The sequence below is a fragment of the Protopterus annectens genome, chromosome 11.part0, assembly GCF_019279795.1.
Source record: "Protopterus annectens isolate FY-2018-M chromosome 11.part0, PAN1.0, whole genome shotgun sequence".
NCBI classification, from domain to species: Eukaryota; Metazoa; Chordata; order Ceratodontiformes; family Protopteridae; genus Protopterus; species Protopterus annectens.
Genome location: NC_056745.1, coordinates 623,730,777 through 623,744,708, shown reverse-complemented (window position 1 = coordinate 623,744,708; position 13,932 = coordinate 623,730,777). Strand labels below are relative to the sequence as shown.

Genomic DNA, 13,932 nt, shown 5'->3' with positions numbered 1-13,932 from the left:
GTCCCTGGTGTTGTGTGTGTGTGTGTGTGTGTCCCTGGTGTTGTGTGTGTGTGTGTGTGTGTGTCTCCCTGGTGTTGTGTGTGTGTGTGTGTGTGTGTGTGTGTGTGTGTGTGTGTGTGTGTGTGTGTGTGTGTGTCTCTCCCTGGTGTTGTGTGTGTGTGTGTCCCTGGTGGTGTGTGTGTACCTGGTGTTTTGTTAAAAGCAGCGACATGTACATGCTTGTTTTGACCATGACTTAGAGTAGGAATTTCATGTTTGACCTTTCCTTACGCTAGGGCCTTAGCAAGTGACTGTCACAACTGAAGGACATTAGCTTGGACATCAGTGGAACAATGGGTTGCAGTTAATATGGACAATACGTGCTGAAAGAGCAGAGAATCATGATCCTTTTATTCAGTAGTAGTGTAGTAGCAGCGATGTTTTGAAACACAGACATTTGGTATGTATTACTTGTACATTCTGCATGGCAAATGATACTTTGGTGGTCTATCGCTTGCATACTTTTGTATGTGCAGTGCGGGAAAAAATTATTAAAAATATTACTCTCGTATCAGAGGTGGCAGTGCAACATATTCATAGTGGATTAACATGAGAGTAGCTTTAAGCAAGCCCCATGTGAAACCTGAACAAGCAGCTAGAATTCAGTGTAGCTTCAACACAAAGTCTGAAGATGAATTCACATACATGAACAGGAGTAGTTGCATATTCATGGCTAAAGGTATATGGGCAAGGCAGGTGGTCACTACACTGCAAAACTGGTGTGTAATGGTGGATAATTAAAGCCATAGCACCAATTCAACTGTAGTCTGGCAAATAGTTAGTAAGGGATTTAGTACAAGCACAAATATTTCTACAGTGATTCTTTCCAGTGTCCTCCATTATCTGATTCAAGGTAAATTAACCTTGATGTCCTTTATTAAAAAAAATATTATTTTGTGAGAAGTACAAAGAAAAATCCAGGGACACTGCAAAAGTTTTTTTCGAACCAACCAGTGCAGTAAAAAAATATGTAGGCAAACACTGAATAACAACGCACTTTGCACATGTAAATCATTTTAGCAAGGTGGAAGCATGAAGTGATACCTTAGACAAACTAATAAAAATCTAAACTGGTTTAATATTTTAAAAGTTTTATTTAGCTCCCTGGTGCAATATGTTACAGAAGTTGCTAAATAAACTGGATGCTAATGCAGTCTAAGGCCATGGCTACAGTGCAGCAATAAAAAATGTCCCCTGTAACAAAAGAAATGCTAGAGCAAAGATTGAATTACATGAGTCAAGCACCCTGCTGAGATCTGCCAGTCAATGAAATTACCAAGTCAAATTACCCTCAGGACTTTGACAGCTAGGGAAGCTAGGTGTGGCGGAGGAGGGTTGAAGTAAAGAACTGGAATTCATTGTCTCACAAATTAGTGCCATTTAAACTAAATTAGAAAAAAGGCAGCAGTAAACAGCACTTTGTGTGTGTGTTCTGTGACATTTCCACTGTTTCAGTTTTAAGTAGTCATTCAACAGCAAGGAATGTTACTTTAACTGTTCTATTTTACTCAGAACTTTGTATGCATGCAACATCTATGAAATGACAAGAGCTTCATGCAAATGGAGGCCTGCATGATGTAACATTTCTGAACAAAACAATGACTTGTGGGATACAGAGTGGCAACCTGATTCATCCAAACCACGTCAATATGCTGTACTCCAGGTGGTCAGAGTCTGTAATTACATATAAAAATATTTAAAATCCTGTAAATAATCCCAGAGTGCTGTTAAAGTGCAGGAAACATCATGCCATGATGTTTTAAACATGTTTTTTGAGTCTGTGGGTGCGGTACTCCTTTAAGGTAATGAGCATATACCTTTTTGCTTATAGAATAACAGGAAAAATGAAGATTGATATAAAAATAAAGTCTTCCCAGATGAAAAAAAGGAATAAAATTTCACAAAAAGAAGGAGAATAGGGTGACTTAAAATTATTGATTCCTGTCCGAAATATAATTCATGTAACAGAGAATTGAAACAGTGCTTGTGGCCTGTCACCATCTTGGCCACACCCCCAGTTCCAAAAATTATTAATCCTTTGAAAGGAGGCATTGATTTTGATAACTGATGAATATGCCCTAAAAATGACCATGTCATCCTCATAAATTATACAGTTAAGGTTGGGAAGATCCCAAGAAAGAGACCACTAATAAACACAGAGAACTGTATGGAGTCCCTGAAGTGAGCTTTGAGGAACACCCGTGTTGACGATATAAGGTCAGAGAGTTGGTTTTTAGTGGATATGATAAACATTATATTAAGCAGGTAATTTCTAAATTCAGAGATGGATAAATCCAGCATTGTGAATCATAGCATTCATCAGTTCTGAAAATCAGGATTTCTATATCTACATGTGATTCTTTCATGCTGGTAGGCTATGAGTAGCAGCAGTAGCCTTAACTTGACAGCTAGTTTTAGTGGGGGCTTTTGGACCCAGTGCCCACAATGTTTGGTATTGTCACTATCCTCATTGCATGTAAGTCCACCAGTGTCTAACATTCTATAACCTCCATGACCAGAGCATTGTCTACAACTATTGTGTGGATAGACACCACATGGGAGTTATTAGACATGGGTCTCCCAAATATGGATTAAAGGACGGTATGTGCAGTACTTATCTTTATGGATATTGAAGGATTGTGCAGCTTTAACTGTCTTTGTTATGGGGACCTTTCAGCACATGGCATGGCACACATTAGGAATTTTGCGAGCCATCAACCGCATGGATTCTCCAGCAATTCTTTAATGCTGTAGCATGTGGGGGTATATATATATATGGCTTCCATCGATAGCAAAGGAGAGAATCAACACTATGCAGGTATTATGCAACATTGCTTGATTCTCTGAAGTCCTGAAGGCCATGGACTGCATTCACATTGCCATCAAGGCCTCACTTTCTCCTCATGGCATCAAGTACATCAACAGAAGAGTTTCCACTCCCTCAGCTAATATGTGTATACAATGCACAGTACATTAAGTACAGCTTTTCTGTGCTCCACCTAAGCATTTCCCATTATTTCCACATCTGGCAGGTGTGTGATCTCTAACAGATTTCATGCAGGGACATCTCGTAGGGTCATCTAGGTGGTATGTGCACACATAGCCAGGTACATGGGTCCCAGTTAAGCAGGCAAGAGTTCACTTGTAATGGTGTCCATGGTTTGAGTTGCAGGTGATGCTGGATATGCCTTGAGATCTTGGATGATGACCGTCATCCAAAACTCCCAAACCATGATTGAGAATGATATACAGCAACCATGCATTCATAGACATTGAACATTGGCAAAAGTGTTTGGACTCCTGAAGTGATATTTCTATTGCTTGGATACATCTGGTGGTTCCCTGCACTGTGCATCTGAAACATGCAGTTACATGGTGTATGCCATGTTACCCAGTGTGGTAATATGTAAGTCGATACAGCTTGGAAACATTGCAGTAGTGCCAGAAAGGAGTGTTGCAAAACAGGATGAGGACTCAGACATAGTCATTGTAGGAACTAGTTGCAGAAGCAAGTTGAATGCCCTGCAGCATTGGTAGAGAGGCTGCATTTGATAAAGAAAACACAGGCTATACATTGCAGTGCATAGACTGGTCATGCTGCACATTGGCCTTTACGTAACAGACGCAGGTTTGAATGATCTAAGATGGTGTAGCAGTTTGGAAACACATGCAGAAACCCTGATGTGTGGTGTCCAGTGTTGGGAGCCAGTAGCTGGATGGCATCCTCAAACTCTATGGCTGTGGCACTTTTTCACCAACATGGGATAGGGATGTTATAGAACTTCAGGATTTAGGACAGCTTAGTGATGCATCCCAAGACTGAAGCCTTATGCAAGGTGTTGGGCATACTTATGACCTTGGCAGTGTTTAGGTGTGCCATTGGACAAGGGTGACAGTGATGTAGTCTTTTAAACTATATGTACCATATCAGTAAGCCTGACCTATGACCATCCACCTTATATTTGGACCCTTTCTTGACCACAATACGTATGGCTTGCAGAAGTACAAGAAATGGCCATTGCCATTCGAGCTACCAATGACCTGAAATGTGTGATTGCTACACATCCCTGTATCCCTGGTCAACATGCAGGTGCTGAAGGTTACCCTGCAGCAGCTGTTACACATCCTCACACAGACCATGCGACATTCTCACCATATCTACCATAGTGTGTAATGATTGTTTATGCCAGGATCACTAATGTTCACATCTGCTGATTGACGCTAAATGTGGTGCCTACAGCAGTGAAGGACTTGGAGTCATGGCAGCCATGGCCAACAACATGCCTCTCCCCTGTGGTGGGTGATTGCACTTGGCAAATGCCCTTTGTGGTTGGTGTTCCTGTATAGTATGGGCGGGACTCATTCAGGCAGACTGTCCTGGGCTAAACACAGTTGATGCTGGTGCTTCAGCTTGCTCCCTCCACCATCACATTATATGTGGGAGATGTGTACGCACTGTATAATATTTACATTGCTGACAGTACCTCTGCTGGACCATCCAACAGTGGAACCTGTGAAAGCATAAATATAACATAGCCTTCTTAGCATTCATATGCCTCACTCCCCTAAATTATGGCATGTGTACTGGTATATTTACCAGTACTCGGGGCATACGTACTGGTACATGCCAGTTATGTAAATAGCATATGGGCACATTCATATCTTGTGATGTATTGCACCCCTAATGTACTTGGAGAACAAATATGTAGAGGTGGTATGCTGAATAACTCTTCCTAACAGGAGGGACAGTAACTCTTCTTACATGAAGGTCGATATACAACTTAGAAATGTATTTGCTGTTACTAACCTAGTGCATCTCATATAGACACTTGGGCAGTCATATATTGGCCCATATCCCACATCACACTGATAGCTATGAGGGTTTGCTCATCTGCCCTGGATAGAATTATCAGGAACCCTTCCATCTCTGTGAGCCACTTCCATGTTGGTGGTCCCTGGTGATGTCTTTGGCCTTGACCTTGGCTTGCAGTATCCTGTGGGTGAATATGTTGTATTATGACCAACTCCAGCATTGATATTGTTTTTCACTTCCTCCCACAGACGGGAATGGTAAGCCTTGTCAATTTTACCTTAGTCTAATATGTACCTGTTCTGTGCATGCGTGTGTGTAGGACCTTAGTATTAGTATACACCCATCTTCTGGGTGTGAACCTTTTTTCTGTTGCAGCTGTCTTGGGCCCCTGACAAGTGGTGTACACTTTTTACGTTGCGCATCTTGGTCAATGTGTGCATGTGTTTCTTTGTTTATCTGTGTGTGTGTGTGTGTGTGTGTGTGTGTGTGTGTGTGTGTGTGTGTGTGTGTGTGTGTGTGTGTGTGTGTGTGTGTGTGTGTGTGTCTTGGCTGACCCTGTGTCTCAGTAATGTTCCCCTCCCTGCATTTAGCTACTAAATGCCTGTCTGCTGTCATGTTGTGGCCAGTCTCAGCATGTTGCATACTGACAACAACAGTGGGCATGGTAGTACTGTGCTGATGGCCAGTAGTGCTGTGCACATCCTGTGCCTCTCCCGTCCCTCTGTAATCATGGCCATGCCTTGACCTGTATACAGGAACTTTTGTTTTTCTTATAGCATGTGTTCCACTCTGGGTGCATAGGCCACAAAGAGAGTTGCCTGTCATGTCCATGTACTATTTTCCCTACCAGGGTGAACCCTGTCATTTGGACATTATCTATCAAAGCCCTTGAGCTGTGTTCATTGTCATGGTGAGACCCAATGCTGGACATTTGCATGCTGTGCCCTTGAACTGGGTTAGCCCCATTTATTATGGCCATATGCTTTGTTACAATTCCCAATGCACTATTTCGTATGTGTCCCTTTCACTGTCATGCACTATGAGTGCTCATTGAAGTGCAGAGGTACATTCATACATTTTTTGTCTTCTTTCATTATGTCAATATATTAGTTCAAAGTCTTCTCCATTGAATTCATGTTCCTGACTTGCTCATTTTAATGTGATCTTCTGCAATATGGTAACCATACTTCATATTACTCTAAATATATTACACTAAAATGCACTTCATAACATGGCAGTTGTAATAATGAGGGGGTTTAAAATGTTTGTCTTTGAATCACTATAATAATGTATTGTGCAGTCACAACCAGGCAGTGCTTGCAGGCTCATTCCTGCCCATCCCTGGGCTATCATGACTCACAGTGGACTGAATTGTCCCAACTTTCTTTTTAATCAGCTGAGGGAAGAGAAAGAGAGAGAGAGACCTGGAAGCCTTAGAAGCTATGTGACTGGGTGCCAGCAGCTACTCTTCTAATAGTGGTGGGGGTCCCTTGGTCACCTAGCAATTGGATGTAGTTATCCGTTTGTGTGTGAAGTGTAACAGCAGTCTTATAGCACATTGGGACCTTGGAGTAGCTCCTGACATAGCTGATAGAGTTGCACAACCAGACAGTTCTGTCCATCAGGCTAACCAAGAGCTAGCATGCACATGACATCAGAAAACGAGCATCCAGGAGGCGGAGCCTACATGGCCAACTGAGAGCAGTGAATTTTGAGAGCTCCATAAACTAGTATAATAATATTGGAAAATGTTATTATTTTCAAGTTTAAAATGTCAGAAATCTATAGATAAACTACTAAACTAGATAAATATCAATTTTGGTGGAGATGTACAAAAATAGTCCTGTCAAGTAACTTGGAGATATATTGAGTCACTCAATATGAACAACTCAAGGAATTCTCACCCAGATGCTGCTTTGAAAAAAGAAATGCAATTGATGACATCTACCTTACAGGAACTATGTTTGAAGATGGATGGCTTTAAAAATGACTTAGAAACTCTCAAATTAAATTCTCAAAAACAGACTGATACTCTTAAGGAACTATTACAGCAACACCATACAAAAATAACAAATATAGAGACTTCTCTAAATGACATTGAAGGGAGACTCAAAAGAGGAAGAATTCCAAAAAAAGAATTTCTGCTTAAACAGAATACATGGCTGCTTAACAAAATAGATGACTTAGAAAACAGGGAAAGGAGAAACAACCGAAGTATCTTTGGTCTGCCTAAAACACTGAAGGTGAAGACATTATTTCATTCTTAATAACCTGGATTCCTGAATTTTTAGACTTGAAAGAGGGACTTTCATTTGGAAATGAAAGGGCGCATAGAGCATTGAGGAAACCTGCTTCTAACTCAACAAATACTCCACCTAGATCCATAGTTATAACATTTCTTTCATTTCTGGACAGGGAACTAATAAAATCTGCTTGGAGAAAATCACCCTTAAAATACAATCAAAGCCTGAAAAGGTCTGACCATGATTATTCTTCCAAAATACTAGAACAAAGGAAAAAAGTCTGGCCAATAATAAAACGGTTGAAACAAAACAACATTAAAGCACAACTGGCCTTTCCAGCCAAGATAAAAATACTTTTTGCCAGTGAGATGAGAACCTGTAATGACTTAGAAGAAACTACTATATTCATCACAAACAACGTAGAGTCTATCCCAGAATAAATGGAATGGATTGCCCCTACTCTTAAAAGAATAAAAGAAACAAATCCTTGGACTGATGCTAGAAAGAAGAAACAAAAAACTGTTTCCAAGATAGCTGTTCCAAAAACATAACTCTTACAACTACATCTCTCAAAGTATCAGCTATGATACATCACTTGTTATCTGTTTTTATTAAAAAAGGAGGGAATCTTAAACAACTGAGAAACGGTAATTATTTATTCAGAATGTTCAGAGTCCAATAATTCTTCACAAAGAAAGGTAGGTCAAGATGGGTTACTATTTACATTATATATATAAGCCAAACAAAGCAACATATAATACAAACAGAGAAGTTTCTATTCCCCTACTTGAACTCAATGAATACTTATCTTGTTCATTTTTCATTGATTTTACTTATATTAATTTAAGCAATTAATTAACTAATTCAACAAGGTACCATTCATCAGAGTTCAGACTCAAATTAACAAATTAGCATCATATATAATAGCAGTAACAGTAGAGTGTTTTGAAAAAAATGCTGTCATGGAGACTAATGCCTTCTTCAGTTAAAGTATGATTTAGAAATGTCATGTATATCCTGGTTAATAGTAGCAAGCTCTTAGTACAAATGTCATCATTATTCTGTGTAAATATAGGTAATATCAATTACTACAGTTAATCAGTTATAGCGGGTATCACAGCTATGAGTGCTATTTGATCAATCCCGATATGGTGTGCATATGTGCAGCCGTGTCTGGCAGCTTGTACAAATGTCATTATTTTTCTGTCTAAACATAATTAATATCAATTATGGCTGGTATAGCTTTAAGTGCTGTTTGATTAAGCCTGACGTGGTGTATGTGGATGCAGCTGTATCTGGCAGCTGTTATATGTTGCCATTTTCGTCTCCGGGAAGCTGTGGGTTGCGACTTGTGATTGAGATTTACTGATGGTTATCTATTAGGAAGAGACATTTGGTGTTTAGCCTAGATCCAGGGGAAGGGGGTGGATAGAACTGTGATTTGGGATATTTTGGCAGACAATGGTTTGTTTGTACGTCTGCTGAGTGAGAGGTGTGAGGTCTGGAGGAGTGTGTTGTCTCTTGTTGTGGTGGCTTGTTGGGAGGTATTTTTTTTTATCTGTTTGCTTTCTGTTCTTTTCCTGGCTGGAGCCTCACTGAAAGGGGAGGGAATTTAGTCTTGAAGTTGCAGTGAAGTGAAGCTTTGCTTCAAGTGCATCGCGAGCCTGTGGTATGTAGTACACAGACACACTAACAGAAACAGATGCTCCCATGTTGCTATGGTAACGGAGACAGAGTGACAGTAATGTTTAACGGCTCTGAGGAGCCTCCAAGATGATTCTCGGCAATGACGTTTTTGGTTTTAAAAATATATATATAATAAAAGGGCTGTTTTAAATCACCTACACATATTGCTGGTCTCCCAACACTTCATTTAGTTCATTAAGTTGATTCTTGATAAAAAAATAAATAAATAATAAAAAGCGCAATTTTAGATTTAAAATGTAGTTTGGTCCAAACACATTAAGGACTTGCATAAGAGTGGAATTCTGAGTTATTGTGAAAGACTAAGAGCACTTGGTCTTGTGCAGTACCCTTTGCAGTGGTCTGGGAGGTGAGCTTGCTCGGACGTGTTGAGCATATGGGGATAGCTGATTCTAGGGGTGTTTGGGGTTGCTGGGAAGTGGTAGAGAGTCATCAGATTTCCTTCATGGAAATATCTGTGGGAATGGAAGGTGTGTTGAGTGGTTCACTGGCAGAGTGGCCACTGCATGGAGCAGGCTGGTAAAATGGAGCAAGACAAATATTGGTTTGGATATTTTAATAACATCCTAGAAACACACCACATGAACTAGTGAATGGTATTCTGGCAAAACAGGTTGGGCATTGTTGCCCATGCTTGAAGTATTGATATGCGTGTATGTAAGGATGGAAATATACTTATAACAAATAAGAGTCTCATAATTTAAAGTCTATGGACTGTATAAACATGCTTGGAAGGTGCTTATAATAAGAATAAACATTACATCTTGTGATCTCTCAAATAACTAAGCAACAAACAAAAAAAAAAAAAAACCTACACAGAATAGTTATGTAATGTATGATTTTAGTAAATCTGGATATAAAGTATATAATTGTCATATAAGATGAAGCAGTCTGCTGAATTTAGATATTAAAAACAGGATTTAATAACATGGGCTTGTATATACACTACTGTCTTAACTTGTCATAAATGACATACATTACACTGAACATCAAGTGGAAACATGATTATTTTCTTATATAAGTAAATATGCATAACAAGTCATGTAATTGCTTTAACTTGAATTGTAGTTTTTGTAACCCATCTTGACCATATATAATACTTAAGTGGTTACCAAGATAACTAATGTTTTAAACATGACATCAAACTGGCAATGTTGTTCAAGAGAAACAGTAGAAGTCTAAACTTGAAATGTCACAGAATATAACAATCATATTCTGAACAAATAGTATTAAATTGCCAATAGACACCGAGTTTAATAACATGGGCTTGAGTATAATAACATTACTGTTTTAACTTGTCATAAATGACATACACTATATTGAACATTAAGGGGAAGCATGATGATTTTCTTATATAAGTAAATGTGCATAACAAGTCGTAATTGCTTTAACTTGAATTGTGGTTTTGTAACACATCTTGACCATACATAATACTTAAGCTGCTACCAAGGTAGCTAATGTTTTGTACATGACATCAAACTGACAAAGTTGTTTAAGAGAAACAATAGAAGTTTGAACTAGGAATGTCACAGAATGTAACAATCACATTCTGAACTAATGGTATTAAATTGACAATAATCACTCAGTTTCACTGGTAATAATCATTCAGTTTTACTCATTTTATAATAAGAAATGACAGATGTGAAAATCCTTAGGTGTAGGAAATGGGGGAAGATGGATGTGCTGATAATTAAAATGCACTAACGTTCATCAATGTTTACATAAAACAAACTTGGATGCTTTAAGTAAGTTAGTAACAAAGTGATTACATAAATGATAGCAAACAATGAAATATAACTTCTGATATATCCAGTAAAATACATGTATTATAAACATTGGGTATAGATGTTATTACCATATATTTATATTATGTAATAAGTTTTAAAAGACTTCATCAATAAGGGTGAATTTGTTAAATAACTGTGTGCTATAATCTTTTACTGAGGTTTTATATATGATACATCCTACTTTACTATGATTGAATTGCTTGTCATCTATCTTTCATGTAATTATTAATTGCCTATGCAATAAGTAGACATATTGTATTAGAATTCTGTCTAATCTACAATAGTATTATACCCGTTCAAAATAATATAAATATTGCTTATTCCTATTACAGATATTCTCCATATGATAATTCAATTTATGGAGCTCATATGATGTTCATCGTGCATACAGCTGCAGTCATAACGGATGGGTTCTCCTGCCATCAGGCGGGTCCTCGGTCGGCCGAATTCCAAAGTCTAGGTCCGGCGTCGGTTGTCGTCGCTTCTTCCCTGACATCAGTGCGACAGGGGTATAAAGGAACCAGCCGACGCCATTTTCTTCAGTCTTTCTTGCCGCGCGGTGCCCGAAGCAGAAGCAGTTCGCAAGTGCCGGTCGGCCAGCTCCTGAGATTACGAAAATTTGGAAACTGAAGTCTTCTTAAAAGCTAAGTACCCTGTTGGGGAAACTTTTCTTGCCTCAGACCGATGTCAGACAAAGTTAATAATTGTATTTCTTGTGGGAAGCAAATACCGCATAAAGATTTCCATTCCCTCTGTATACCTTGTTTAGGCCCAGACCACGACGTCTCGGTCTGTCGCTTTTGTGCTACATTCAACAAACGCACTATTAAGCGTTGGGCGGAGTTCGCCCAGCATTATTTTGGGAAAGCATTTAACTATACTATGTCGTCGGATACTCTGACCCCGGTTTTGTCTAAAAAACGCAAAGACAAGGACCAACACACGAGGTCCGCGGCCTCTACTGACACCACGCCAAAGCCGACTACACATGGTCCGGTTCTCAGCGAGGTGCCAATGCAGCCCCTGATTACCGACGACACTTCTTTAACGGTGTCTCCTGTGCCCGAGGTCACAGGCTCCTCGGCCCACACCCCGGCTACAGATACCGAAGCCACTCTTGGCGTTGAAACTCAGAATGTGGACAGGTCCACCTCCACTCAAGGTGTCTTCAGACCCTCCTCTTCTTTCTCCAGCAAGGCTTTCACTAAGTCTAAAGCATCCATGCACTCTAAGAGATCAGCTACACAGGGCCCATCTCCAGGCCCCATGCCTAAGAAACAGATGCTTAAAATGGCTGAAGATTTAATTACTCTAATCAGAGGTTCTCAGCCCCCACCGGACAAAAGGCCCATGGTGGAGGAAGATTCCCCCCCTCCTCTGATCAGGGCTCCATTATTTCAGAGCACTCTGATGATCAGGAACATTCATACTCCCCTTTTGAAGACTCTGATGCGGAGGAGTCCATCCCTTCTGTATCCCCCCCCTGAGGATTACTCATTTGGGGAAACTTTGCATACCTTAAGGGAACACTTCCACTGAGAAGGCCAGGATTATTCAGATTCCAAGAAAAGGTTCAGGGAATTTCTCTTGTTACCTCAGCACAGGCCTCTGGCTATACCTCCTGTCTTGGACATCCTAGATGATGTTTACTCGGAGGCCTGCCTTAACCCGGACTCTCTACCTCCAGCTCCAGTTAAGCCTGACAGGTAGTACAGGGTTCCTGACTCACACCAATTTCTATACAAAAGCCATGCTGCTGACCCAGAAACCATCTCACAGGGTCCCAAGGGAGTTAAGGCCTCCATTGCCAAAAATCCATTGCCTTCCGAGAGAGATTCCAGATCCTTAGAAAGGTGGGGAAAAAAGGTATATACCTCGGCTACCTTATCCATAAGGGCCTTAAACTGTCAGTTTCATATGTTAAAATACCAACAGTTTTTGTTATCACAATTGAAAAGTAAAATGTCACAACCTGAACAACCAGACTTGAAGGAGTTGCAGGATTTGATGCATAGTGCAGAACAAGTGGGTAAGCATACCTTACAATGTGGTTTTGATGCTCTAGAGGTCTCAAATACAGCTGCTGTTACAGGATCAGTCATACGTAGGCATGCCTGGCTCAAGGAACAAGCCTTGCCTGATCATGTCAAAGCTAAATTACTAGACGCCCCTCTTCAAAAGGATGTACTATTTGGTGCTAATGCTGAGGAGGTATTAAGGAAAATGGAGGAAAAGGCTAAATCAATGCAAACTGTGAAAGAATTTCTACAGGTTCAACCCCCACGTTTTAGTAGAAATTGGCCTTCCAAAAATTAGTCCTTTCCTGCCACAGACAGACCCCAAAGAGGAAGATACAGGCACCCGAGGGGCAGAGGACAATCCCAAGGATCGTATAGAGGCAGACAATGGCAAGCTCCTACACAAAGAGGTGGTGAGGACAACTCACAATCTTTCAGAAAGCAAACCCAATGACTTTCCCCTTTGCATGCCAACCAGGTCTCAAATGGCAGCCCCCTTAGGAGGAAAGCTGGCATTATTTTCAAAAAATTGGCATGTTGTCACAAAGGACAAATGAATCCTGGACATTATAAACAGAGGCTACAAATTCCATTTTCACACCCTTCCAAAAATGAGAGGCATGCCAAACCTGCCACACAATCAAAAGGCAGAGGCACAAAGGCTAATTACAAATCTCATAAACATGAAAGCTATTCAAGAGGTACCTTCGCACGAACGAGGTCAAGGTTTTTATTCCAGGCTATTTCTGGTACCAAGGAAGGGAAAAGATTGGAGACCTATTTTGGATCTATCCATCCTAAACACATTTCTACTCATACCAAAATTCAAGATGCTCACTCTACAGCAACTTCTTCCCATGCTGGGCAAGGAGTCTTGGCTGGTAACATTGGACCTCAAGGAGGCATACCTGCATGTCCCAATCAGACAAAATTGCAGAAGGTACCTCAGATTTCTTGCAGGTTCAACCCATTATCAATTCTCTGCATTGCCCTTTGGCTTATCTACTGCGCCCAGAGTATTCACGAAATGCCTGGCATCAGTAATTGCCTACTGCAGACTTCAAGGGATACAAATGTACCCCTATTTGGACGACTGCCTGATCCAAGCGGACAGCAAGCACATTCTTCTGAAACATCTGGCTGATGTAATAATGTTATTGAACTCTCTGGGATACACAGTCAGCAAAAAGAAATCAAGGCTAATACCCTCTCGGAAGATAATTTTCCTAGGTGCCAATTTGGACACAAACACCCAGATGGCCTACCTCATGCCAGAGAAGCAGGGGCAACTAATTCAATACTTCAGAACACTAGCAAATTGCACCAGG

General features: G+C 40.3%; 1 protein-coding gene across 1 annotated transcript in view; it reads left to right on the top strand.

The window, feature by feature from the left end:
- The window catches only part of KIAA0930 (KIAA0930 ortholog), a 2,167,533-nt gene that overhangs the window by 560,698 nt on the left and 1,592,903 nt on the right, over nt 1–13,932 (top strand). The gene's annotated exons all lie outside the window — the stretch shown is intronic.